At 36.6% G+C, this 25997-nt stretch overlaps 1 protein-coding gene across 2 annotated transcripts in view; it reads right to left on the bottom strand.

Moving 5' to 3' along the window:
* The window catches only part of LOC116311709 (protocadherin-9), a 194506-nt gene that overhangs the window by 2253 nt on the left and 166256 nt on the right, over positions 1-25997 (bottom strand). The window lies entirely within an intron of this gene.

Genomic DNA, 25997 nt, shown 5'->3' with positions numbered 1-25997 from the left:
CTTTGGGGAACTGGGAAACATGGTAGTGCTATAGATCTTAGGAAAGCCACCGTCTGACAGATTTAAAATTGTTTCTAATAGTTTTTATTATTTATTTGTTAATCTAAACAGGTTTTTAAACACGCCAGCCAACTGTTATGTTTTAAGCTATTCAAAGGCATAGAAGTTCACTAATTCTTTATTGTAAATCATGTCGCTGTCTCCACTATAAATGATTTTCTGGAAATTAGCCTACCTCACTTCACCTAAACCGGGGGGTGGGGGGAAGAAAGTTGAAGGACAATTTGCATCACAACAAATCATCCTTCCTTGCCAACTCTCTGCCACCATCTGGCTACTCCTTGGCTGAACATACATCACCATCAAACAGTAAATATTTCAGGTGCTATTTGTTGAAATCTCATTTGATAGAAAACATGCATAATGCATGAAAAGTAATGGAATTCTCCCATTTGAATAAATCTCCTTCTTTGAATCTGTTTTATTTTCTTAAAATGAGAAACAAAGCAGTCATGTTTGTATTTGTATAGCAAGCATCTGTGGGTAATTAATTCATATGTTTTGGGGTTTTTTTTCTGTTTTACCTAAAAGAGAAAATTATAACTATTTGTCTTAATTTGTCCATTTGCTTCACAAACTGTTAATTGGCTGGTGCATCAGCTAAAAGGGGTTGCTTTTTGTTTTTTTCAAACCTGGGCATGAACTGGTTTTTCTCCTTCTTCATTTACATATATAAAATTTCAGATTAGTTATGTTACAAAGATATAGCAGAAAGTACTGTGAAAGTTATACATGGCTTTATCTAAGTAGAGTGGTAAAACCTTTTTGCTAATTAAAGTTTAACTTAATATTCAAATGCCAGCATCAGTGAATGGTCAAAGCCTTGCTGCAATGTTTACAGTGTGCTAGTTCTACTGAGAATCCATAACAAACTCTGTTGGCTTAGAATAACATCATCACCTTACTGTTTTAGTCTGCTGACCTTTAAGGTCTGTATAACCTTTATCCTGTACCCATGTGATCAGAAAATTCAGCCGTAAAGATTTCAAGCTCAGTTAAACATTTTGCATTGAAAGCAACCTTGCTGTACTTTACTGGGATTAATTTTGTAAAAACACTGGAAATGTCTAAGAACCAAACTCACTATATCGAGCAGCTACTTTTATATTGAAACTGTTTTTTGTGAGCTCTGTCAACGACTTCTAGATGGATCAATATAATAACAATACAATAATTAGTAAATGTTAATGCTAAAATGCAGTTGTGTGTATGTTTAGCATTGAGTTTTAAGGGATTTTGATACATAAAACACCCACTTCATATTAAATATTGAGTCTGTAGTTCAAATTGCAATTTCATATTTTCAAAATTGATGTTGAGGTAACTGTAATCTAACATGATAGTCTTGGATTATGCAACACAGCATACAAATTGACATTTACATTTTTTATATTTGGAGATTTACATTTTGTTTGTTTCTGACAGTCACTGCTGGCCTATAAACCTTTTTATGAAGCTCATCTTGGGCAAAAATAAAACTGTTTTGCATGAGGAGAGCAATTTTTTCCTATTGCTATAATTATTCATGTCTTCTGATCCAAATGGGAACATTTTCTCATACTCCACTAAGCCTCGCTTCTTTAATACTGCTTTCTGACTTTTACAGCACATACTGCAAAATGATGTGAAGAAAGCAGAAGCAGGAGCAGGAGTCAGTCACTCTTCTGCGTGAATGTAGAGTCCATCACAATAACAGACACCCATAATTGGCATATGAGGAGTATAACCAAGATACACATTATCATAGTTGCATGAAGAACCACAGAGAGCAATAATACATGGTACCCAGGAGACGGCAAGATGAATTCCTCAAATGAAATTGTAGATGAATGAGTAGATATCTGGGGAACTCTTAAGGAAGAGAGATGGTAAGAAGGGAAAAGGCTGTGTACATATACAGTACATGGTGTGCAGTTAAGAACAAATGAACAAGAAAGAAGGCTCCCATTTGCATCTACTTTTTTTTAATAAGATAATAATGACGACATTAAAATCATTATGTCTCTGATGGCATTTCTTCTAACTTTTCAATCGCTGGACACTTGAGAAATAATAATGCAATAACACAAGGTTGTAAATTAGACTATATACATATGATGAATTTGGACTTTGTGTATTGATTACAGCAGGATCAAATGACTGTAATGTCTATGTTTCCTGTTTAATTTTGATTGCTTTTTTAACAAAAGCAGAGCCAGTCATTAATCAAGAACACTTTGTGCTTTGCTTTTCCCCTGGTGTAATAAACATGACCATTTGCATGCAGATTGGTACAATCAGTGGCCCCAGTGGGCAGCAGAGGATAATTTGAATCAGCCATTTTCACCGTTAATCTCTGTATACCTGCTGTTTGAGAAAATGCAGAGACAAAGCCTGATTGAAAAGACCACTTGAGGTATAGAGCTGATAGGTTACAAAATCTATTCATATACAAGAGTCTTATAATACTGGCCTGTAATTCCCATACAGGGAAAGCAAATGAGTAGGGAAGTCAAAATAAAGTGGATACCTAAATATAAAGGATAAAAGATTGAAATGTCCACACTCCACTGTACCCCAATAGATGCTATGGAAAATACAGTAACATGACCATACATTGCAAAGTAAAGCAATCCAATAAAACATATGACAGGATTATCAGAACACTGTCCCTTCAGGTTTTTAGTCTTCTTTTTAACATTTATCTGGGCACTGTTAGTAAAGCAACATATTTAAACTTCAGCAACAACTCCAGGATATCACTTCTCTATTACCAGCTTAATAAAAGTTCTGTGGTATATCACTCTCCAGGAGCCCGACTCCACACTTTCAAAAATGAAAGAAATGGAGAGTATTTAAAACTCAGACTCAGCAGACCAATTTCAAACAAAACCAAAACACCAGCAATCCTTCTTTACTGGCTCCCCATTGATGCATGCACGCGAATGGAGCCCTGTTCTTAAGTGTGCAGAAATATGTGAGTCTGTTTAATTGAAAGTACACTGTAAGAGCTGGAATTTTATCCCATTAGTCCACGTTGCCCTGGAGAAGACTTTTTGACACTGCAAGAGAATGTCTCCTCTTAGAGTGGGTGAAACCCATTTATTAAGAACAAAACCCTCATTTTAGCCAGTATTATTATTTTTCTTTATAGTTTTTTAATACTTTTTGTCATGTCCTTCTTTTTTGCTTGACCATTCACAGTTTCCATATCCATAATCAATATGCACACGTAGTTAATTATGCATTTTTTAAAATAATTTATTTTCCTTTCATTGCTCTTTATTTTAATCTTACCTGTTGATCAGGCTCAATTACTGAACTGGATAACACGGACTACCAGCACTTATTAGCTGCTAACTCTTCCTGATTATCTTGTTCCGAAGAAAAGCTTCCTTTTTTGCCTCATTACCTTCTGACTTCCCAACTCTGTTCTCAGAGTTACATCTCATGTCATGTATTACAATTTGGAGTGGGCTGGTGATGGACCATATAATTCATGATACCCAGTTTCCTATTTGGATTGTAATTCATTTAAACATTCTTGCATAATAACATGGCTGCACATGCCAAATGTGTAATCAAAAACCTGTCACTGGTGAATGGGAATACTCCAGAGGATGTCAAGTAACATCTTGTTACACCTACTGAATCCTGAAGAGCGTTGGACGGACGAAAAGCACCAATAAACCATAACGTCACAACGTCAACAGACCCAGTATGAATTCCTTTTGTGGCTTGTGAAGTAATTGTAGAGAAAATACATCTCAGTGTCTCTTTTGTACCTTAGCTAAAGTTTTGCTATAAACATAGCTTTCCTAAGTCACAGAGAAGTTATTTTAATATATTGATGTTATGAAAAAATAGATAGAGAAACCGATTTGTTTTCCGAATCTCCTGCCTAACATTATTGCGCTTTGGTTCATGTTTTTTTTTTTTTAAAATACAGACAATTGTGAAAAATATTGAGCAAAATGTGTCATTTGGAAACAAAACCAAAATACCCTAAGCTTTTTTAAGCTTTTTAATTCAGCTGATTTCACAAGCACATGGCTCTACTGCATAAATAAGGAGTATAGAGTATATGTAAATTAATGTTCCTTTCATTCATACAAAATTGTTTTCACATCATTTATTTCTACTTTATCTCTGCATAGTGTGTTGCTCATGGTTACTATGCTCAGGAAGTCAAATTCCTCCCTGTGTGCACACACACACACACACACAAAGAAGCAAATAGCCGGTGGCTTGTGTTTGGTGCAGAGCCCCTGAGTACTTTAAATAACATTGAGGCACAGGTGTTGAGGAATGCAAGGGATTCAGAACTGTGTCAGATGGTGCTGACTTTTGCTTACAGCGCTGTGCAAATGTTGCAGATGTCCACAAAGACAGATACCTTAAAGACAAAGAAACCATTAGATAGCCTCCTGATACGATGTCATTAGGATGTGCTAAAGGCTGGTGTGCTTAATTCTGCGGAAGCTGTGGAATAAATGTGAGCTACAAGAAATAGCTGTTTAACGATGGACACTTTGACCAAAAAGTATTTACATGCCTCTCTTTCTCTCCTCCCACTCAGCATCAAAAGATCACAGAGGTTACAGAGGAGGAGAGAATCATCCTTATTTTTGACCAGAGGTTGTTTGCAACTATAAGGGAGTCTTGTTTTAGTCTTCTGGCTATTACTAATGAGATAACATTTGGCTAATTAATTGGATGCACACTATCAGTGCTGATGTGCCAGTCCCACACCAACAACTCACAGCCTTGAGAATGGCAAGGGGGAATGGGTGGAGAGGGAATGAGAGTGATTGAGTGTGGGGGATTTAGTGTCCACGGGGCTTGTTTATTTATCCATGCTGTTAAGCATGCCCAGATGTTGTTATTTGGGGATGAATGAGGCTTTGTTTTAGTCCAGCACGGAGGCTAAAAGTTCCATAGTGCTGTTTTTCCACTACCACTCAAAAACCCTCAAGATATGTCAGACAGATTTATTCTGTATGCTTCTGGTGTAAGTTTTTTCTTTGTGACCCTTTTATCTTCTACTACTAAGGATATATACGCACGCCACCTTTCCATCACTGTGCACACCAAGGCATGTAATGGCATACAGTGTTATAAACATAACCAATACATAAAGATCTGTCTTATAGCAAAAGTGTATATATATATATATTGTAAATAGCCTGGGGAAATGTGTGAGTCTTATGGTGGTTGGTAACCAACGAGGCATGGAATCACAGCTTCATACTGCTATGCAGCAAATTTGAAAACAGGCCCTGTGATCTACAGTAAAGGCTATCTAGGGTTGGATAGATATAATAGTGAGTGGAGCAGAACAGAGCAAAACACTGGATGCATTCTCCTGAGAATACCAGTCTGGCTGATGGATCCTTTCTAGTGCTCCCTTTGAGGCCAGCAAGAAGCTTCTCATGAGAGGAGATGAAGCGCAGGATGGAGTCAAAATAGAAAAAAAGACAAAGTTTGAGAATGGAAGTGAAGGTTGGTCAGATAAAAAAATGGAAGGGGAGCGAAGAAAAATGAAAGGGAAGTGAAGGTGAGCAATAGTAAGAAAAAAACACAAAGCCTGTCAAAAAATGACTATCATTTACATAATTTTCCATGATCAGTGGTAAATATTATTATCTTAGACCTCACCTAAAGCTATTCTCAGATCAATTTGTAATTCAAATTTTCAGTTAAAGCTACTCTCTGCTCGAGCAGACTTTTTTAATGTTAGCTGTACAGTATGGTGTGTGAAGAAATATGTCTGCAATTGAACTTTGTGTGTTTCTTGGAAAAGAACCTCAAGAAATGTAATTAGCATTTTCCCTCCTTTTCACTTTTCAAAGAATAAGTCTCTTAACTTCCTATTTGCTCCTGTTCATTCTTCCAATATGTGCCCTGGACTATGGTTTGCCTGATTAGTAAGATTAATGATGATTTGGAAGCAAACTAAAGTGGTAATTCTACAGTAGCATGGCTTGTTGCTTAAATGGCCTAGAGTGCTTTAAAACAGCATGTGGTCTGATAGCTCGCATTACCAAGTAACATAAATTACAAATTACAAGTTTCCTTCAACAAATCAACACGTGAGAGCATTTGGTGAGCATTTTCATTATTCACCTCTGTTAAAAACTCAATTAAACTCCTTGGAATGATATAAAGGTTTAAATCTGGAGCTACTAAGCCTTAGAAAAAGTTATTTCAGCTTCTTTCTTCTTTCCAACATTTTGCTTTAACTGCTAAGCCTTACAATGACTAGTGATGAAATCACATACCATACTTGCTATGTGTTATTCCTCTTTTTGCTTTCACATTTTCTACATGACTCTCTAAAAGTGATACAACAGATACTATCACACTTGGAAAACAAGTTTAAGGTTACTCGAGTAATAGCACAGGGACAACACAGAAGATGTTGAGCTTTTTTTGTCCATCTACTGTACACCACAAATTTCTGGGTCATGCCACCTACAACCACTCTCAGCTGAAACTGCTTTTCACAGTGCAGCACCTGTGAGAAGAGAATTGGATTGTAGACACATGAAGAGCTTTGGCAGTGTGGGAAAGCAAAATAAATTTCCTCAAAGTCTGAAATACATTTGGGGGCAGCACGGTGGTGCAGTTAGCGCTGTTGCCTCACAGCAAGAAGGCCCTGAGTTCGACTCCACCAACTAGCCGGGGCCTTTCTGTGTGAAGTTTGCATGTTCTCCCCCGTGTCTCCTCCCACAGTCTGAAGACGTGGTTAATTGGTGATTGTGATTGTAAATAGTTGTCTGCCCTGTGTGTCTTACCCTATGACAGCTGGGCGAGGCACACCGCGACCCTGAATTGGATAAGCAAAAAGAATGATCGAATGGCTGAAAGACAACTGACCTTCTGAGACCAGAGTCTCCATTCAAGATTTCCAAAAAATCAAAATATTTGATTTTTATATGAATGGAACCAAAATGCATTTTCATATCTTCCTATATTTGCCTTAATACTATACATATGCACAGCAAACATCAACTCCCAGAGCAACAACGGCACCAGATATCGACAACTGACAAACTTGCCTCTACTGAATTTTTGGAAATGAATATATTCCTAGAGGAATAAGTAACTGAGAATGTGAGTAAGCACAGTGAAAATATGCTGAAGCTGCATTTGGAGACATGGTGAGATTTCCATATTAAAAACAAACTGTGCTGTGCTGATAACATAGAGAGTTGGGGAGAAGAAGGGCAGATTAGACTGTTGTTGTTGAGCTCTGACTCTTAAGTGCATGCAGCAGACCATACGTACAGTATCAGCTCGGGGAAGCAACACTGTTCTTTGTGACGATGAAGAAGAAAAGGTACCGACAAGGAATTAATAAACTGGTGAAAAACCGCTGTTTGGCCTGGAGGCAACAGTAAAAAGGGATGATGAGGACTGAACTAAATTTCACTGTAGAAAACACCTTGCATCCTATTTATAGTGAGATCCAAAACACCTCAGCATCTGCACTTTTTTCACTGTTAGACTGTACATCGCACTATGACCCAGGGTAAGGATGAGTACTGGGTTTGTGACCAAGTACAACTATAGTGCAAGTTAAAGAAAGATTATTTAAGGAAGGATATCTACATTACACTGCAGAAAGTGACTCTTTTCTACACTGGAAAATTCAAAATATTTTTAAGCTTCTGTTGTAATGTTGCATGCAGATTCTTTGCATGACACATTACATAGTTACTTGTGTAATGTAACTATGAGGTTAATTTATTCATTTCACTCTTACTCACTTTTTCATGCTCGGATGACATAAACATTCATGAGTTAAGACTCGATGACAGTAATTTAAGTTTTGAGTTCAGTTGGAGAAAATTGCTTGACATCCAATTTAGGATTTCACACCATTATTAATCAATCTCAGCATATCTGGATAGGATAATTTAATGGGCAAATATATCTTTGTGTCATCAGCATAAAAAGGAGACATCAGCATTTTGAGATAAAAAGGTCATTTAGAAACTGGCCTATAATTTTAAAGGAAAGAGGAATCTAGCCCAAGTCTTCGGGAACAAACTACTTAACAAGGAAATATTAAAAATACCAAGAAGACTGGGCTCAATAGTATATATTACTTCAAGTAAAAAGAAGGCAGTATATATCAAAGGAAAGCACTCTCATGTGTGACAGCACTTCTAAAAGTACAGACAAAGTAATCGAATAAAACTGGTTTGAACAGTACACTTGTTAATCAAAGACACAGAAGTAAGTTGGGTGTAATCAAATACTAAGTGACTTCATTTAACAGTAAAATAGGATTTAAAAAAAGGAAAGAAAAGAAAATTTCACGATGAGCAAAAGTGAAAGATGGGGATGGATTTATCAGTTTTTCAAAAGTCTTTAATAAAAGTATGACATAGTCTTAACAGGTGAAATGATATTCAGTGAGGACACGCTGACTGTGTTGAAGGGATCAGCCAGGTTGTTTGTGTGGGAATATTCAGACACGCGAGCCTTAGCTGTCAAATAGGGCACAGAATATTGAGACACTTTGATCACTGGCAGTGTTAATAGAGGATGATTCAGTTTGTGGTCAAAAGCAGCCAAATGTAGTAAATCCTGTAAGCATATGTAGATTACAACAAAAATCCACAGTGTGTCTGTGGCTATGTAAGGGTTCATACATGTTTATAAAAATTTAATAGGTATAAGTGCAGTAATCAACATTGATCTTTCATAATGTTAAACAAAAGTAACATTAATGTAGATGGAAAATTACAAAAAGGAGGAAAAATTGTGTATTTTAGATTTAGAAACTGATGATTGGGACAAGAGAGATGGCATGAAGAACGTTTTATTAAGTTCAGGTGAAGTTCAGGTGAAGTCCAAGGTTTAAAAGGTTAAAGTTGTCAGTTGTAAATGACTATTTTCATAGTCAACATAAGTTAAAATGTTCTATAAAAAATTGCAAAATACAGCCAGTAAAATAGAATTATAGATAAGATAAAATGGTAAGATCAGCATATATAATGTTACATTGTCAAACAGGAAATGACTGTGACCTAGCTTTTGCTGGTATTTCTTGTCATAGTGCTTCAGTGGTCAACTTTCACTGTGGGCGGGGCCCAGGCCACTCCTCCACAGCCAGCCAAAGAATATGTGTTACTCAGGGCAAAAAGCCCTTTTTGTTGTAAGAATCATTTGTACAATGTTTAGAAGAATAATTTCAAATGCAAATTGTTTCAAAGCTGCACTTTACAGCACTGCTGTAGATACTCTAACATTAACAGAAAAAGACAGAGCACGCAAGAAATGGCTAACTAGCTAAAGTTAACTGAAAGTATAACAGAGAGATGGACTTTATAATTCTTTGCTAATGTGTAATTTTATTACCAGAACCTAAGAGTATATTATTGTTGTAGTTTTTTTTTCATTTTCTTTAAAGTATTACTTTTTTACTTGACATTTTTTACTTTTTTTTTTTTTTTTTTTTTTTTTTTTTATTGTACTGTAAACCTACATAAAGGCATACAAAATTATAACTGCCAAAATCCTTAAAAGATATATGATACTAATTTCTGGTCATGCCTAGTGTGACTTGATGTGTTACCTTGTGCACAGTTATAATTACAGAAAATGTTATATTCTGTCTTTTTTAATTATATTATGAAGTGCATAGGGTTTTAAGACAAATGCTGCATATCATTCTTACTAAACTATACTGTACTATACTATTTTTTACAGAAAATTATTTTATATTTGACAGCACTGCTATCTCTAATATAATTAACACATATAACTAAAGTACCAAAAGAAATCCCATCAATACCAGAAGAAAAACACCAAAGACAAAGCGCATTATTCATGTTTATTGTGCAATGAATAGTTAAAGGGTTGCTAATGACAAATTTGCTGGAAGCATTCTAGCTTTGGAACAATAATGTCATTTTTCAGCAGTAGGCCTAATTAATTACAGTTTATCTGTCTGAACACCCAAATCTGAATGGTTAAATTAAGTCAGCTGTGCTACTGAAATGATTCTTTGTAGGGCACTGAGATAAGAAAATCCCTAATCCTTTTGCATAGTTATTCTTTCTTAAGATTCTTGAGTTTAAACAACTGATTTTCTTATTTTATTTAAGAATTATATTAGCTAAATACACAGTACCATAATGATTTAATTGAACAAAGACTTGTTTTTAAATTACTTTTCATTTTTTAAATTCTTCCTTGTTAGTAATTCACTTTCTTTTTTAAGTTCTTGTGCAAGGCAGTGTAAATACAAAGTTTGGTACGGTCCTGTGGAAGTGTTAAGTCCCCATGACAACAATCGACATATATAACATCTCCTTCTTTAATCTTCTACTACATAAAACTCAGTCACTGACCTTTTAATATGATTTCTCATCTAAGACAGTGAGTATCTCAACAGTGACACAAATGCATTTATTCATATTTTATATTACTATAGCTGATTACAATAACGAATAAAGTATGTGATGATAAATACAGTTTTCACAGTTGCCAGTCTAGTGAACGAATTTTATGGCAGGAGAGAATAAATTTTATTAAGCCAATTTTCTGGAAAACGCTTGGACAAATTGGTGCCCTGACAGTCCAAATCACAAATATTGAGGAACATAAATATATTACAGTCCTGCCCTCAAACACACATACAAAAAAAACACCCAGATGATGGTTATTATGTTGCCATATGACAAATAGATTTCAAATTGAAAACAAGAGCATAATCTTTTAATTAGTGTGGGCTTGCTGTGCTTTTAATGATGTAAGTAATGTAACATACAGATAATGATCGAGTTGACCCCATAAAAAAGTAATAGTGCACCAAGGCCCTAATTCTCTTTCCTCTATTAAAGAAGACATTAGAAAGTAAAATCTAAATGAAAGAAAATAATGACTGCTTCAGTGTAGCTCAGCGGTTCAGTTCGGTTGCTTCACGGCGCGCCATAATGCAGCATGTCTTTATGTTTTTGTTTGTGATGTGGATCTTTGTGTTATGTAGTGAGTATTGATTTTAATCTTGAAGGGATAAGAAGAAAACAAATTGTCACTGGCAGCACAATCGCTATGTATTACATTTCATGTGAACCAAAAAAATGTGTTTAGTGGTGTGTAACAGTGTAAACTTCTGGTAATCAGCATCTCAAATTGTATGTACTGAAACAATATTCAGCAAGTAGATTATTACGAATTGAAGCAGCCATTAGAATAAGAATGAACTTCAAAGTTGGAGGTACAATTTACAGATATTATTCACCTAATTCACATTAAAGAGCCTTGAGAGTTGTGTTTAAAACTGATTCTTCTATACTAGCTAAGGTATTTAGAATTGCAATACATTTGATTAATGTATAAAGTCAAATATTTTGTTCTGTTTAATAATATTAGGTAAACATATATTCAAAATGTCAAAACTCTCTCTATATATATTCAAAACTCAAAATTTCTGTCTGTCTGTGAACTTCTCTCAGGAGCTGAGAACCCAACTTGGCACATGGCTACACCTTAGGACCCTGAAGGTTCTATATCACATATTATGATGCCATCATGGTGCTAGTAGCCACCTACCAATATATATTGGTATTATATGTATATATATCTTTTTTAATTTCAGTATTGCTTGATTTATGTATGCTATATTATGCCATCATGTTGCCTAGCAAGTGCTTCCATTGTGGTCCTGGTTAACACATTTGCTTGTCAGGCAAAAGGTTACTGGTTTAATTCCAGCTGGAGAAGACACAAATCGCCTTTGGTGAACCCTTGTGTAGGAGAGTATCTGCAGCAGCATCATGTTACCAAGCAACATGCTAATATCACAGACCAAATAATGCCATAGTATGGTATTGCAGTATAACTAATAACTCTTTTTTTCTAGAAAACACTGTATTTCCATCTATTTCTACAATTTTCAGTCTTACTTTGCTCTTTGCTTAAGTTGGCACAGCACTTTTGTAAAGGCATGAAATGTTGCTTGTAAAAAATATAATCAAATAACCCTTGAAAATCAGATGCATAATATAATTTGTAGGAGACTGGGTTGACCCCTGTGGTTTACTGCAGTGCATGCATTAGGTTATATTGCAATTTTCTTTTCATGGCTCCCCACAAAACTTGTACCTCAATAACATTTATTGCCTTTCATCATATATTTTACAATGTGTTGTAAAGCCATAATTACGTTTCATTAATTAATCATTAATTGACACACACACACTTCTTTTCTTAAGTCTCTAAAACTGGGTAAATCTTTTGGCAACTCTTTATTACTTATAGCTTCATCCCGTGATATAAAGCGCAGGTTTGCATGTCAGTTCTGTTAAAGTATGTAACAAGCTACAGAAGGGCACAGCAGGTCCAGTGAATGCTCATTTGCAGAGATACAACAAGTGGGTAGCACAAAAAATGAAAATGGACGGGGGTGGGGCGGGTGGGAGGCATAGATTGTAATGACAGAAAGACATGTAATTCTCTGTGTTGATCAGTACCTGGAGCCTGAAGGAATTTGATAATAAAACAGAATTTTGTTAATCCCAAGAGAGCTCTGTAATTGCAATATTGAGGTACATCTCCTCTCTGTTAATAACTGTAATTTCAGACAACGTTCTGCCTACATATACATTTATTCATAATTACCTGAGGGAGAGGACAGTGCCATAGTGTCTATTAAAATGTTCTGAATCAAATGGAAATAATGTATGCTTGAAAACTTGCGGCCCATAATCTATGATTTTGTATAAAACTTCAGCTTGTAAAAAAAAAATGAAGGGTTGTCTCTTTTTTTTATTATTTCCAAGGTCACCTATATACTGTATGGATTATTCATTTCATGCAGATTACTTCAAAGCAACTACATGCTATTTGTACTCTTGGCATTAACAGTTTATTGCTACTTGTTTTTGGTCTCTCACATCTAAACATAAGCTTGTAGCTACATCATACCATGTAGTTCGCAATCATTTCTACCTGTTAAATAAGCAAATGTGTCAAAATTTGCAAGTTGTTCAGGCATTAAATTGGCAGTGACAGAAAAGTTAGCACCTCCTCTTCAACTGTGAGAACCGTCTGCCTCGGCTACAGTGGTGTTAAGGTGTTGACAAAAATTGGCAGTTATATATTTAAAGCCACTGGATCACATGAAGCTGTGTCCTCAGTAGTAGAAAATAATATTAGAAATGTACTAAAAATGCAAAGTCTAAATAAGAAACAGTCAAAGCGATGCAAGTTTGAAAAATAAAACTTTTAAATTTTACATTTCAGTCATCTGTGTCAAAGCTTTTCTTTAATGGACGTCTCTCACACTTGGGATAGATATTGTACAAATGCAAAAATCCCCACTGATTTGATAAACGTAAATTTAATGACAATCATCAGTAAATGATCATTTCCTACAGATTTATTGCAGTAATGAAAAATGCATATTGTATTTCAGTGCATGTGTTTGCACAAAGCGACAAAGCAAGACTAAAAATGAAATAAAACCTGATAATAATAACATGGAATGTGACTGATTGCCATATGCAGAAATCTGCTCTGTGAGCTGGTGGGTGCACTGGGAGGAAGTGGAGGTCAGGGCCTGGCAGAAACCCCTGTTGGGTGCAGGTGGCGAATAACTTCTGTCAGCCAAGTAATTAAGTGTCCATCACATCTTTGCAGGAGGGCTGTGCAACCCAGAAGTCTCTTCCAATCTCCATCTGTGAGAGGGACTGGATCTACAATATGGCCCACGTATGATCGCTATATATATTCTTACAGACAAAAAGATGCACTGGTAAAAATATGGCATATATTTAGTTTGAGAGACTGTTTAAACCTCTCCAAAGAAATTTGTTTAAAAAGTACTTTATTATATTCTATACGACTAATGCCATACCTCTTATGTGTAACAGACATTTTGTAGCTAAAAGCACAAACAAATTAAGACGAGTAAAAGATCTAAGTAAGCAGGAGGTAACAGCGACCTACTTAGTTATATCAAAAGTTTCAAAACAACACTTCCTAGTCCCAGGACTTAATCTTTCATTGTCACATTGTAACAACTACATGTCACGATGGTTGAGAAGAAAGTGTTTTCTCAGTTCTTCTCACACTTTAAAAACACACTATATGTTAACTTTAATAAGACTGCATGATGAACAAAGCTGTCTTAATAGAATAAGAACCTTTACATCTCCTTTGGTTCCAGGCTAAATTCAGTCTTTCCAATTATTAAGAGTTTGAAAATGTGACTTGTTGATGGGCTGATGTATTTTACCTCACTACTCGAAAGATAAAAGGGAAGTCTAATTTATGGCTGAAGATGAAAGTGTGATTGTCAAACGAGAAATAGTAGGAGATCAGCTTCCCGTTTTCATCTTTTTGAATGGAGAAATTAATCAGAACTAATGATGAAGTGGGATAATCAAAAACATTGATTTAATTTACATCATTTCTGACCTTTAATGACATTCATGTCAAAAGCAAAAGGAGAACATACAACTATGTGAAGGTGGTATATTATTAATTCAGCCCACCAGTTCTATAGAAGTCAAATCTACATTTTATCTGATGAAGAGGAAAAACCACTTTATTGTGATTACTTTGTAACAGTGGCAAACTCACATGACACCGAGCACCAATGTGGTCGGGCATTTTTGTGACAGGCTAGATGTTGTTACGTGGGGTTACTCAGTCTTAATGTCAGAACATGTGTGAAACTAATTTGTTGTTTTTGAAGATGGCAGCAATTAATCTCTCAAATGACCTAGCTAGATTAAATCAGAAGAAAGAGAGGATGCTAAGAAAATAAATGCCAGCATTAGGGAAGAAATTACAAGATGACCTTACTGAACAATGATTTATGGATTCCCCAGTCAAGCAATTACAGCAGGTGATACCTTTGAAAATTCAAACCATGGAAATTAAATTTGCTCCTTTGCAAACTGTGCACTTGTCAAGGACATTTAAACTGTTACCCACATCCTCTGCAGCCATATCCCTCTTCCCTTAACAAATCACTCAGCTTTCAGAGCAACAGAGCATATAAGGATGGAAAAATATTATTTTTTATGTTACATGAATATTAATAAGTGAAAAAAAAGAAGCAGTAGAGCTCAAAGATGTAGATTTCAGAAGCGCCGGTTAGTAGGGATTGAAAATGTGCACTTGCATGAAGTTAACCTTTTAAATGATATTTGGACAAATGACAATGCTTCGCTTTTAACCAGCACAAGCAATCTGGTATGATTTTCTCTGTTTATCACAAGAAATAGATATGGTGGGTTGTAGACACTGTTTAGATGAAATGCAACCATCTGGAATAAGTAAAATATGAAATATTCATTATAACTCCCACTCATCAAAATGCTTTTTCTTTTCCTTCACTAATTTTACACATCTTGCATCTTTTGCTACTTCAAATGTGCTTTGGTGATAATACTCAGTTGACCTGTTAAGTGTAGATTTGTTTTTGTTTTTCTTCCAATACACTTTGACGTTCAACTTTACTGAAAAGAAGCATTCGGCATTCATTTCTGACATTGACAAATTTGACTATAATTGTAAATGTGGAAATTAGGGCTCTTTTTGAAATGTAAGGCTTTTAAAAAAATTCTACCATTTCAGTTTTGAAAAAGGTACTCATAAAATCAACAGTCGAACAGATATCATTATGCTGTCAGTGTACGCTTCTTTTCCATCTCACTTGTTTCGATAGAGGAGAACGATTATAACAACCTTGCTATTTTGAATCCTGTTGGAAGAAACAAATCAATCAAACTAATCTTAAGGATTATGTTTCCTCATTGGCTCTCTATGGGACTGTTGTTAAGAGAATACCTTTGTCATGCTGCCTGTGTAAATGCTAGGCATTGAGGTACTCCTAAATCCTTACATCTGTGCCTACCATCATGACTCTCCCTTGCTACTCCTGTTGTAATAGCTCTTTCCAGCATGGAGCTGCAGAACATGAGGCATGAGGATGAAAGCAAAGTAATACACCACTCAGGTGTGTTTGGAACACATGTCTCAGTCCCGTATGCCACAGAAGCATAAAACCATAAGGTAGATGAAAATACAAATGTAATTTAGTTTTTATAGACAACTCTGTGCCTACAATTATCAAACATATGTGTTGGCTAAAAAACCCTTTAAATTCTATTTTACTGCAGAAATCTTCAGCTCACCTTCTTAACAGATGAAAAAAATGAACAGTTAAATAGATAATATGAAGCAGGCATTATAAAAGTGTACAAAATATGAAAAATGTGCTACTGTAAAGAAATTCCACTCCATAATCTTCTCCAGCATTAACATTTTGTTTGTTTTTGTTGTTGACGCTTAAACTAATATGGTGGTAAGTTGCCTTATTGTTGACATTTCTGTGCTTATGCAGTGTACATCCTCATAGGTTGCTTTGCAGTATTTATTTGAATCCAGTCTCTTCCTTTTTGAAATAGCAAAAAACAAAAACAGATCTTTTAATGTTTACCTCACGGAAATGTTCACAAAAGATATGCTGGGAAAACTAATATTTAAATAATAATAAGCGGCAACACAAACCCTTCTCGAGCTGTTGTTGTGGCAAAGAATAGGTAGTAAATTGTAAATGGCATTGTATCGAAAACCATTCCTCCTACAGTTCTCTCAGTCATTGGACATTTGATGAGTAGCTTTGTCTGTTCCTCTCTCAATGTCAAAAAATCAGCAGGCACTCTGACTCTCTGATGGGGTCAAAGACCTTTGCCGCTGTGAGAGGGTGACCATGTTGAGTCGAGGACACGCTCTGTCATCACAAATAGACACAGAGACACACATTTCCTGAGACATAATTCAAAGAGTAGACTAGTATGATAAAAAATAAAATAAGTGAAATGAAATGTGCACAAGATAGTAATATTTAGCTAGCAGCCAGACATGTGGTGTCATTGCTGTGAACGTCTGCAGTTGTTATTTTTATCCTACATTTGAATCCTGTGACACATTAAATAATGCAAATCTGAATTCCCTGACAAAGGAGTGGATATGAAAAGGAAAGACATGTATGGGGCATTAGCAGAAATGGTGCCAGCGGCCTCATCATTTCATTTCCTTTAGCCCATCTATAAATGGCATGCATTTTAATCCTTTTAATTATGGATCCTCGCTACAATTACCTCAAATTAAATTACTTTGCAAACCTCAGAAGGATACATAGCTAACTGAGAAGAAGAGGATCATATTGCCAGGGATTTAACCTCAGTTTCTCTGTGACACATTGAGCTATCACCCCACCTCCTAAATCCAACTCCATATGGAACTGAAATATTGAGAATGCCTAAAAGCCCATACTGTACCCATTCTAGAACCCAATCAGCCCTCAAACTCCTCCAAATCCCCTCTTTCCCAGTCCTACTCTATTCATGGGCTGTGGAGATTACAGAGAAGAACCCTGCCTGGCAGGCATGCCACACTTAAATAATCTCTGGGTGAAATCCCAGTGTTAATGTGGGGTTTCTGGATCATGGCACCGCAGTGCGTTGCGGCGCTCTGTGCCACGCTGGTCGCAGATGACAGCATGCACCAGGAGGCAGAAGATGTACAGAGAGAGGGCTAGACAATTAAGATGAAAGGAGGGAGGCCAAGAAGAGTGATGAGAAGCAAGAGAGAGAAGGAAATGGAGAATAGGAACAGACTGAAGAAAGAGAATTCAACAATGTGGCATGCAGCAATGGAGCAGATGAAAAGAAGAGGCAGGGGAAACATAGAGGGAATAGAGAGGATGAGAGAGATAGCACTGTGGAGGCGAGATAGTCCCCTGAGTGGGACACAAGAAGCTTGCCAAGGTCTAAATGACATTACTCTGCATGTTATATACTTCATGGCCTTGGGTGGGTGTCCCATGTGCCAAGAGATGCATAAAATCCTGACTGCTATTCTTACCCTTCTCAACAGCTGACCCATAAACACACTCGTCTCACACTCGAAGTGTGACATCAACCCAAGTATGCTCAACATACAAAATGAATTAATTACTTGATGTTTCAATTGCAGCGCAATAATTGCTTTAGTCCACAGGATAACCAAGAAAGTGAAAAGATATGCCAGTGAAGACGACAGCATAATGACAGGATTAGTGCGGTTCTTAAAGACTTCATCTTTCACAGATAGACATGGTAGAGGAGGGGGAGATAAAGACAGAATGACAGAGATGAATCTTTCCAAAGGAATACTCTTTAACAACAGCGCAGTGGCAGATAATTGCAGATGCAGGGGTGCTGTTTTTGCAAAATATCTGTGCATGCTCCCGAATCCTGCACATTAATATAATAATGAAAAGAACAACCCACAAAAGCCCTTAAGCTGTGCGCTCTTACTCCACCAATGGTTCTTCATTCGTGCGGGTAACCTTGTCATTACTTCATCACCTGGCCTTGATTCTTCCCTCTCTTGCCTCTCCAGTGAAATGAACTTCCCACTCAAGTCAGGACAGCAGAGTTACTCATCAAGAGCAAAAACTTGTCTGTTCAAAAGACACTTTACACATACTGTATACATATCCTCCTCCTCAGCCTGCCTACAGGTGTTCTCTAAAGCATAAAGGAAAACGAAAATTATTCATACTCTCCTATAAAACATACGTTTGGTAGTGACACACAATAATGTGTATTCACAGCATTGTTGGGGCATTATGGCTATAATATATACGCTCCGGATGATGCTTGAAATGTGTGCAGTTCAATAGTATAAAGTTATTCTGGCCATGAATTATAAATGGAAAAATATATGAATGCAAAGAAAAAAAGTATTGATATATATTCAAAGTTGCATTAAAAGTTAATGCAGTCATGAATGGTGTTTTGGATAATAGGTCAAAAGTAGGTTTGTCACCATAAAAAGTGTTCACAGGCACTCTGTTTAGACAAGTTGAAAGAGTAATTAGGAGTAAATGGTATAACATTAGCTTGCGTCAAGGCCTTTGACACATCTAATTGTGTTTATTTAAGGACTTGACCTCTCGGCCCCAGGGAAATTCATTAGAAGGTGAAGCCGCCTGAATATCCAACAATGAATGTCAAGAGTTTGTAAAGAACACAAGATTTTGTGTGGTTGCAAGAGGCGGAGGGGCTGGCGTAGACTGTTTGGTGTGTAGATGCAGTGGGGTGAGGGGAACAATCTGTACCAGTTAATTAGCGCACACAAGAGGGCACGTCTAAATCCTCCCCTTCATCTCGTGCCACTACAACAAGACCTGCTAGATTAACCTGCACATAACATCATCTCAGCCAGTGGGGCTGTCAATACACCACAATGCTGGACATCTTCTACTTAAGTAGGAATACACACATCTAAAAGGAGTATAATTAGACTTTTAATAAGAGCAGGCTGATATCTTCTACTGCCATATCCAGTTCTTCTGGCATTAGAAGTTATCCATGAAATGACAGAAGCTTTGTTGCTTCACATTTCTTTTTTTCTCTTTTTGTGAATAATGATTTATTTTTATGTGAGTGACAAAGAAAAAAGTCAAACTTTTAAATTCAGTGAGGAAAACCGACATTGTTTTAAAAACCTGCCTTTATAAATCATGCGAGGAGGACAATATCACAATATTTAAATAATTGCAGTACATAGCACATTTCACTCCAGGTGGAAGCACAGTGTGCTGCACAAAGCATAAGCTACCACAGCAGTTGCAGCAATGAAAGCAGGTTCACCAGTATTGGTGGAGACCAGTCTCGGTACAGTAGCTCTCGCCTACGCCTCAGCTGCAAGGAATAAATGGTCACAGTGCAAACCATTTAGGAAATGGCAATGGCACTGCATTAAAGCACTGCATGAGAGTGTGATGCTGGCAGTACCACTGCATGAAACTATTCCACATTATGGGAAGCAGCAGCTTCTACAGTCTTTCCTTGTTTCTGGGAGATACTAGAGAGCTGGGCCAATAGTCACACACTTTAGGGAGATAACCAGTGCCTTGTTTCCACTGAGTCAGCTGACCAATCACAACAGACCTTAAACACAATGCACCAAAACAGCAGCCTAGAAAGTGGAAAAAACCCCAAAAAGTGTGAAAAATGAGCAATTTTTTGAACATTAAATTATGCAGACCTCAAAAAATTAATTCTGCAAATGAGTATAACATTCATACTCAACTTGAGACATGTCATATAATTTTTTAAGCACAAATATAAATAATAAGACAGTAAATTCTTGTTCTATTCAAATGATACTGAACCTGACAAGGTAACAAAACCGCACTGGATTCTTTGACATGTCCAAACTGCGAGATGCATTTAATTAACTTCTCTATTACTTTGGCAGCATCACAAATTATCTCAGTGCGATAATTAACCTAATACCTCTCAATTAAAGTGATTCTAGTATATTAGCCCTGGGGAGGAAACTGCATCTAAGCTGTTTGCACGTTTTATTGTAATGCAGCGGCACTAAAATGCATCAGGTTACGGCAGTAATATTTATGGGCTAATTAACTTTTTAAATTAATGTCTTTATTTAGCTTTTCTTGCTAAACCTTCCTAAAAGAATACTTGCTTAGATAATGTAACTTATGGTCCTTTTCACTTCCTTTAACGTCTCACTGCTCAATATAACCTCCGCTTTAAATTTGACAAACATCAGGCACAAAGCACATGATCAAAAGTCACTCTCTTTCATGATATTTCTGGCCCTTCTCTCTACCGCCTTAGCTCAAAGTATTTCTTTTTCAAAGCATACATCATCATGCTCGAAAACGACTCCACTTTTTTCAATAAAAGATAAAGACCATCTTATTACCTTCCCATTAAGAACATAACATTTTGTTAAATGGACTCCTATTTAAAACACTCCTTCGAGCTCTGAGCCAGATTCAATGAATCTCAGCTGCATTTAATCAACTCTGGCTCTGCTATTTCCACATAGCCTTTTCATGATTAAGAAGAATAAAAATTCATAGTATTTGATTATTCCAAGTCCTAATTCAAAGAAGAGTCAAAGTCCCCAAAGGGTAATCTTACATATATCTACATCCACAGTATGAAATATCAATATAATTTCCATTTTAGGGCAAGTGGAAGTGACACAGGTATCAGATATAAAGCAGCTCTCTCCCTTTTCTCACTCTTGTTCTCACATGCAGGAACACACACTCACACAATACAAGCCTGGGTGCACAGAACCAGTCACATGTGTTTAGTAACACACCGTACTCAGTGAAGTGGAAGGGATTCACACACATGTGTCGTGGGTGTGTGTGGTGTGTAATTTTTTTTTTTTAACCAGCCAATTCACAACAGTCATCTTGGGGTACTTTACATTTTAACACAGTAAGTGCTAAGACAGTAATATGTAGCATCAATTTGACATTACCTATCAATCCAGAATGATGCATTTATATGTGACGCCTTTATATTCAAGAGAAAAACATACACAAAAGTGAGACCAATTGGAAAGGCTGATAGCAGAGGTCATTTGGACGTAGATTTAAGCACGCTAAGCCCATCAACCCTGATCATGAAGACTGTGAATAACAGAGCTTCTGGCAGAAAAGGTTATGAACATTGAAGATGCTTTGTAAATAGCAAAAGTGCTGCAGCACTAACAGCTGCATCAGCTGTTCTCTTCCAGACCGCTCTTGTACCCAAGAGAAAGGTCACAGCGTCCCATTTTAAGAGCCTTAACTCCAAGTGACTCATATCAGAGTCCATCATAACTGATCATGTGACACCCCAGGCAGTAACTGGCAGTTGTCAACATTAGTGAGTGCCTGTCATTTACTCAATTTCAAGCCTTTCCTGTGTTTTTCCCCTTAGCTTGTATCTGCAAAACGTCTTTATGTGATAACTTGGGCTTTAATGTTGAAACGACCTCAATTAGACCAATGTGATCTTAGTCCAGTAAAAAGAGCAGTCACATTAATGAATTAAAGGTAATAAAGGATACATCTCAAGTACTAACTCTGTGTGTTTCTTAAAACCTTGTCATATAATTTATAGCCTCATCCTCTAACTGATTTGGAGATAAAATGTGAGGATGACATCAGCTTTGTTCTAATCATTCAGCAATATGTTTCCCTATTTTATATAATTAAATTTGTCAGGAAAAAAAAGTTTTATGATACAATATGTTGGCTGTTTTGCACCATGCGAACAGAATTACTTCTTCCATTTTGTCGTTTCTGGTGCTGTTGTTTTAAAGTGTGCAAGTGCAATCTTAAAGCAAACATCTGCCACTTTTACGCACCAAGAGTTGGGATGCTATCCAAAGCACATATGGCCCCCCTGATAGGGTAGGTTTACTCTTTGTCTCTTCTGTAAACCCATCTGCTGCTATGTTACATCATGCCTTTTTGTACACTTCAACTTTATTTTTTTTTTCCCCAAGCAGCCATTTTGTTACAGTGAAGAATGAGAATTTGTTTATGTTTTTATTTATTTATTTTAAGCAAAGAATTGCTTCAACAGTTGAATTCAAATTTGGAAGATACTTTGATTTGTGATGAACATTCATGTAGGTGCATGGATATGTAAATGGAGCAGCAGTAATTCTGATACATTTAGTGTGCTTTTTATAACAAAGATCAACATCTGATGCTAGCAGAAACAGGGAAGGATAGAGAGTTTTTTATTCCAATTTACCAAGCTAATTTTGAAGGGCCTAAACTCGACTGTTGTATCATTTAGAATGCGTTGCGCATATCATCCACTGCAGCAAATAATAGGCATCAAAAGGGATAGTGCTTCATGTGCTTCCATTCATTATATGATATTTGCATATTGTGTGACACTACATTACTTCCAAATTAGTTTCAAAATTAAAATATGTAAATTAGTAACCACATCATGTTTGACGCCATCACAACCCGTAATGGTCATTAGTGCTTGTGACTCTTTTAGCTTTGTGACTCCTGTAATGTGTTTCATTTTCATATGTTAATGTGGCTTGCTTTAAAGTAGCCTAAGCATTTAGTTATAAAACCACACAGACACACACACACACACACACATATATATCTATATATACACACAACATTTTTGGTATTGGAAAATTTCTTGTACACTGAGTTCTGTTGAACAATCAAGTTGCAGTAGGATTTGATTGCACAGGTTACACTCTCTGTGGAGAAAAAAAGAGAAGGATTACATTCCACTACATGGAATCTGAAACCAGCAGCTATAAACAATGAATGACAGGTAAAACTGGAAATCTTGGCCTGGATATTTGTTACCCACTATTCCTGATAGGCAGGCTCAAATGGAAACCCTGTAATATTGGCTGATGTGATGTGACATGAAATAGTGTATTTATCTAATAATGTGGAAAAATTCCCAATTTTCTTGGGAAAATTTGTTATCCCAGGCTGAATTACAAAATAGCTGAAGCGTTCCCAATATTAATCAGATCACCCATTCTATAATAATTCTAACTAAAATGAATATATGGAAACACAAAATACTTCAAGTCTTCATTCAGACTTGTACTTTTTTTTACATGTATTTTCTTTCCCTGCTCACATCGCTTCCTTTATGTGACCCACGCAAACAAATAGCTATTGAAAAGGGTGACAGCTAATTAGTAAATGATTGCAAAAAGTATAGCTTTCATCATTGCTTTCCTTTCATTTATGAATTTTTTTTTTAATTTTTTTTTTTACATATTGCCACTATATTATATTGAGAAATAGGGGAAGATTAGCAATGTCAGTGTGGATTTGTTGTGGCAAAACTTAGACAGACTTTGCTCACCATAGGCGTGAACAAAATAAAAAATAGTTCAAATGCAGTTGTCAACCAACAGGAGCACTTTAGAGGCATGAAATAGAGACAAACTATCATATTTTTCTTTCTTGCATTGCTTGCAGACATATCATTAACTGAAACTGCTGGATGCTGTGTGCTCTGTGGTTCACTCGCTCTCAATCCTGTGCTTCAGTAGATGCTCCAGTGTTTTTAGGGGAGTTCAAATGAAGATTTTTGACAGCTGTAGGACCCCCAGAGCAAATAAACAAGAGATTGGAAATGGATTAAGATTTATATATCTATGAAAAACAGTTACCAACAATTGATTAAAAATGTTTCTACTCAATTTGTTGTTCTATCTGTAACAGACATATTCATTTGCCTGCAGTGTATGATCTAGTGCCATTGTGCAAGAAATAAAAGAACTGGGCAATATGTACCAGTGATACAATTTTTAGGGGCTGCATTGCCATTTATTTACCATGTATTAATAATAATAATGGTTGATGCTGACACGCTTGTGCGAGCATTTTTTGATGAGGATGATAATGACCAGGTTGGCCTTGATACCCTGTGCCTTCAGTGAATTCTCCAAATACACATTGTGTTTTATTTTCAATTATGTGATTAATATTTAATTTTTAATATTGTTTTGCATTAATTGTTGTTCTAATGGAAGCACTGTGAAGCCCTTTGAGCTCAGCATGTTTGTGTAGCCCTCAGCAGTGATTAAGGACTATCCAAATAAGCCCTTTGCTTTGTAGGGGTGTGTGGGTGTATGCCAGTGAGTGAGTGACATAGGAAGTTGCACTGAGCAAACACTGAGTGTGTGGTTGTTGTTTGTGAGCTTTACTCTTGCACACTCTCTGCATTTCCTTTTTTTTTTTTTAGCAATATTATGTTGTAAAGTGAGACTTTTATGATAACTGGGACTTTTATGATCTCAATATATTTGTGTCCAAAGTATCTTGGGGTTTACATATATTGCTGGATGTTGTAGTGTTGCCATTACTGCCTCTGGAAAATGGAGTTTTAATCTGAGCAAGAGAAGCCGTATTTGCTCAGATGTTAACAAGAGCCACATTAGTTGTTGAGGAACCAGAACATACTGATAAAACTGGACTTCAGGAAATAAGACATGCATGGGCTGAGAACATAATATTGATTTGACAGCTGATCACATGACAGAAGCTAAATGCAAAAATAGGGGACCTGCAGTATCATAGAAACCAATGAGCAGGTATGTGCCACTGCCACAGTTATCATAGAAACTATTGGTATAAGATGAAGGATACACGCAGTGAGAGCCTCCAGTAACAATGTGTCTTGTGGACGGAGAGATTTTTGTATTAAGTTTTTTTTTGTTGTTGTTGTTTGGGGAAGGGGGCATTTTGTGGCATTTTGTTATCATACATCTGAATGGTCTAGACTGTCATAGCTGTCAAAACATCTGCCTTTACAGAGTATGTCCACATACTTGATCAACTAATCATGCAATTTCTTAGCTGCCCTTGACTTTGATTAATTCCCAGTATGGGTGTAATTATTTTTTTCATAGGATGACATAGAATTCTATGAAGCATTTCCTTTTCACATGGCTTTATGCCCTACCGGTCATCAGATACCCAGCTAGCAAGAGGAGAAAGAAGCCGCTGATGTCAAGACAGGAAAACTCACAATGCACAGAGGTTTCAACCAAAGGTCCACCACCATGAGCAACGGTAAGAGGCAGGAATGTGTCAGAGTCACGATCCAGGATGAAACGAGGAGCATCCGTGAATGCATCAGCAAGGTGGTCTGCTACAAGAGTGCCTCAGGCAGCTGAAGACAGATGGTCTAAAAAGAAACAGGAGCAGGAAGAATCATGGAAGACAGTGCCCCTCCATGTGATGCCCCACTGACAGATTGAGAAGTGGTTGACATCAAGAAATTCTACCAGTAGCTATAAAAGGCTAGCATAAGGACAGCACAGAGGCCCTGATCATGGCAGCAGAAAAACAGCCCTAAGCCGCAAATCCATAGAGGCAGAAGCCCACCATGGCCTACATGACCCAAGTAGCAGGTTGCACAAAGGTGGACTGTCATTAACTGTCACAGGCACCATCACTGTTTGTGTTCATAGACAAATCCAGACAGACATGTAATTCCAACAGAGTTTCAAAGATGTATTCATTTTGGTGTCCTTGCTATATTGTTACTAGAATTTGTAAATTAATATAATTTTTCACATCATGCCGTTGTCTTGGAGAAGTAAGT

This window comes from Oreochromis aureus, linkage group 1 (genome assembly GCF_013358895.1).
Source record: "Oreochromis aureus strain Israel breed Guangdong linkage group 1, ZZ_aureus, whole genome shotgun sequence".
NCBI classification, from domain to species: Eukaryota; Metazoa; Chordata; class Actinopteri; order Cichliformes; family Cichlidae; genus Oreochromis; species Oreochromis aureus.
This window is presented reverse-complemented; position numbering and strand designations above follow the sequence as displayed.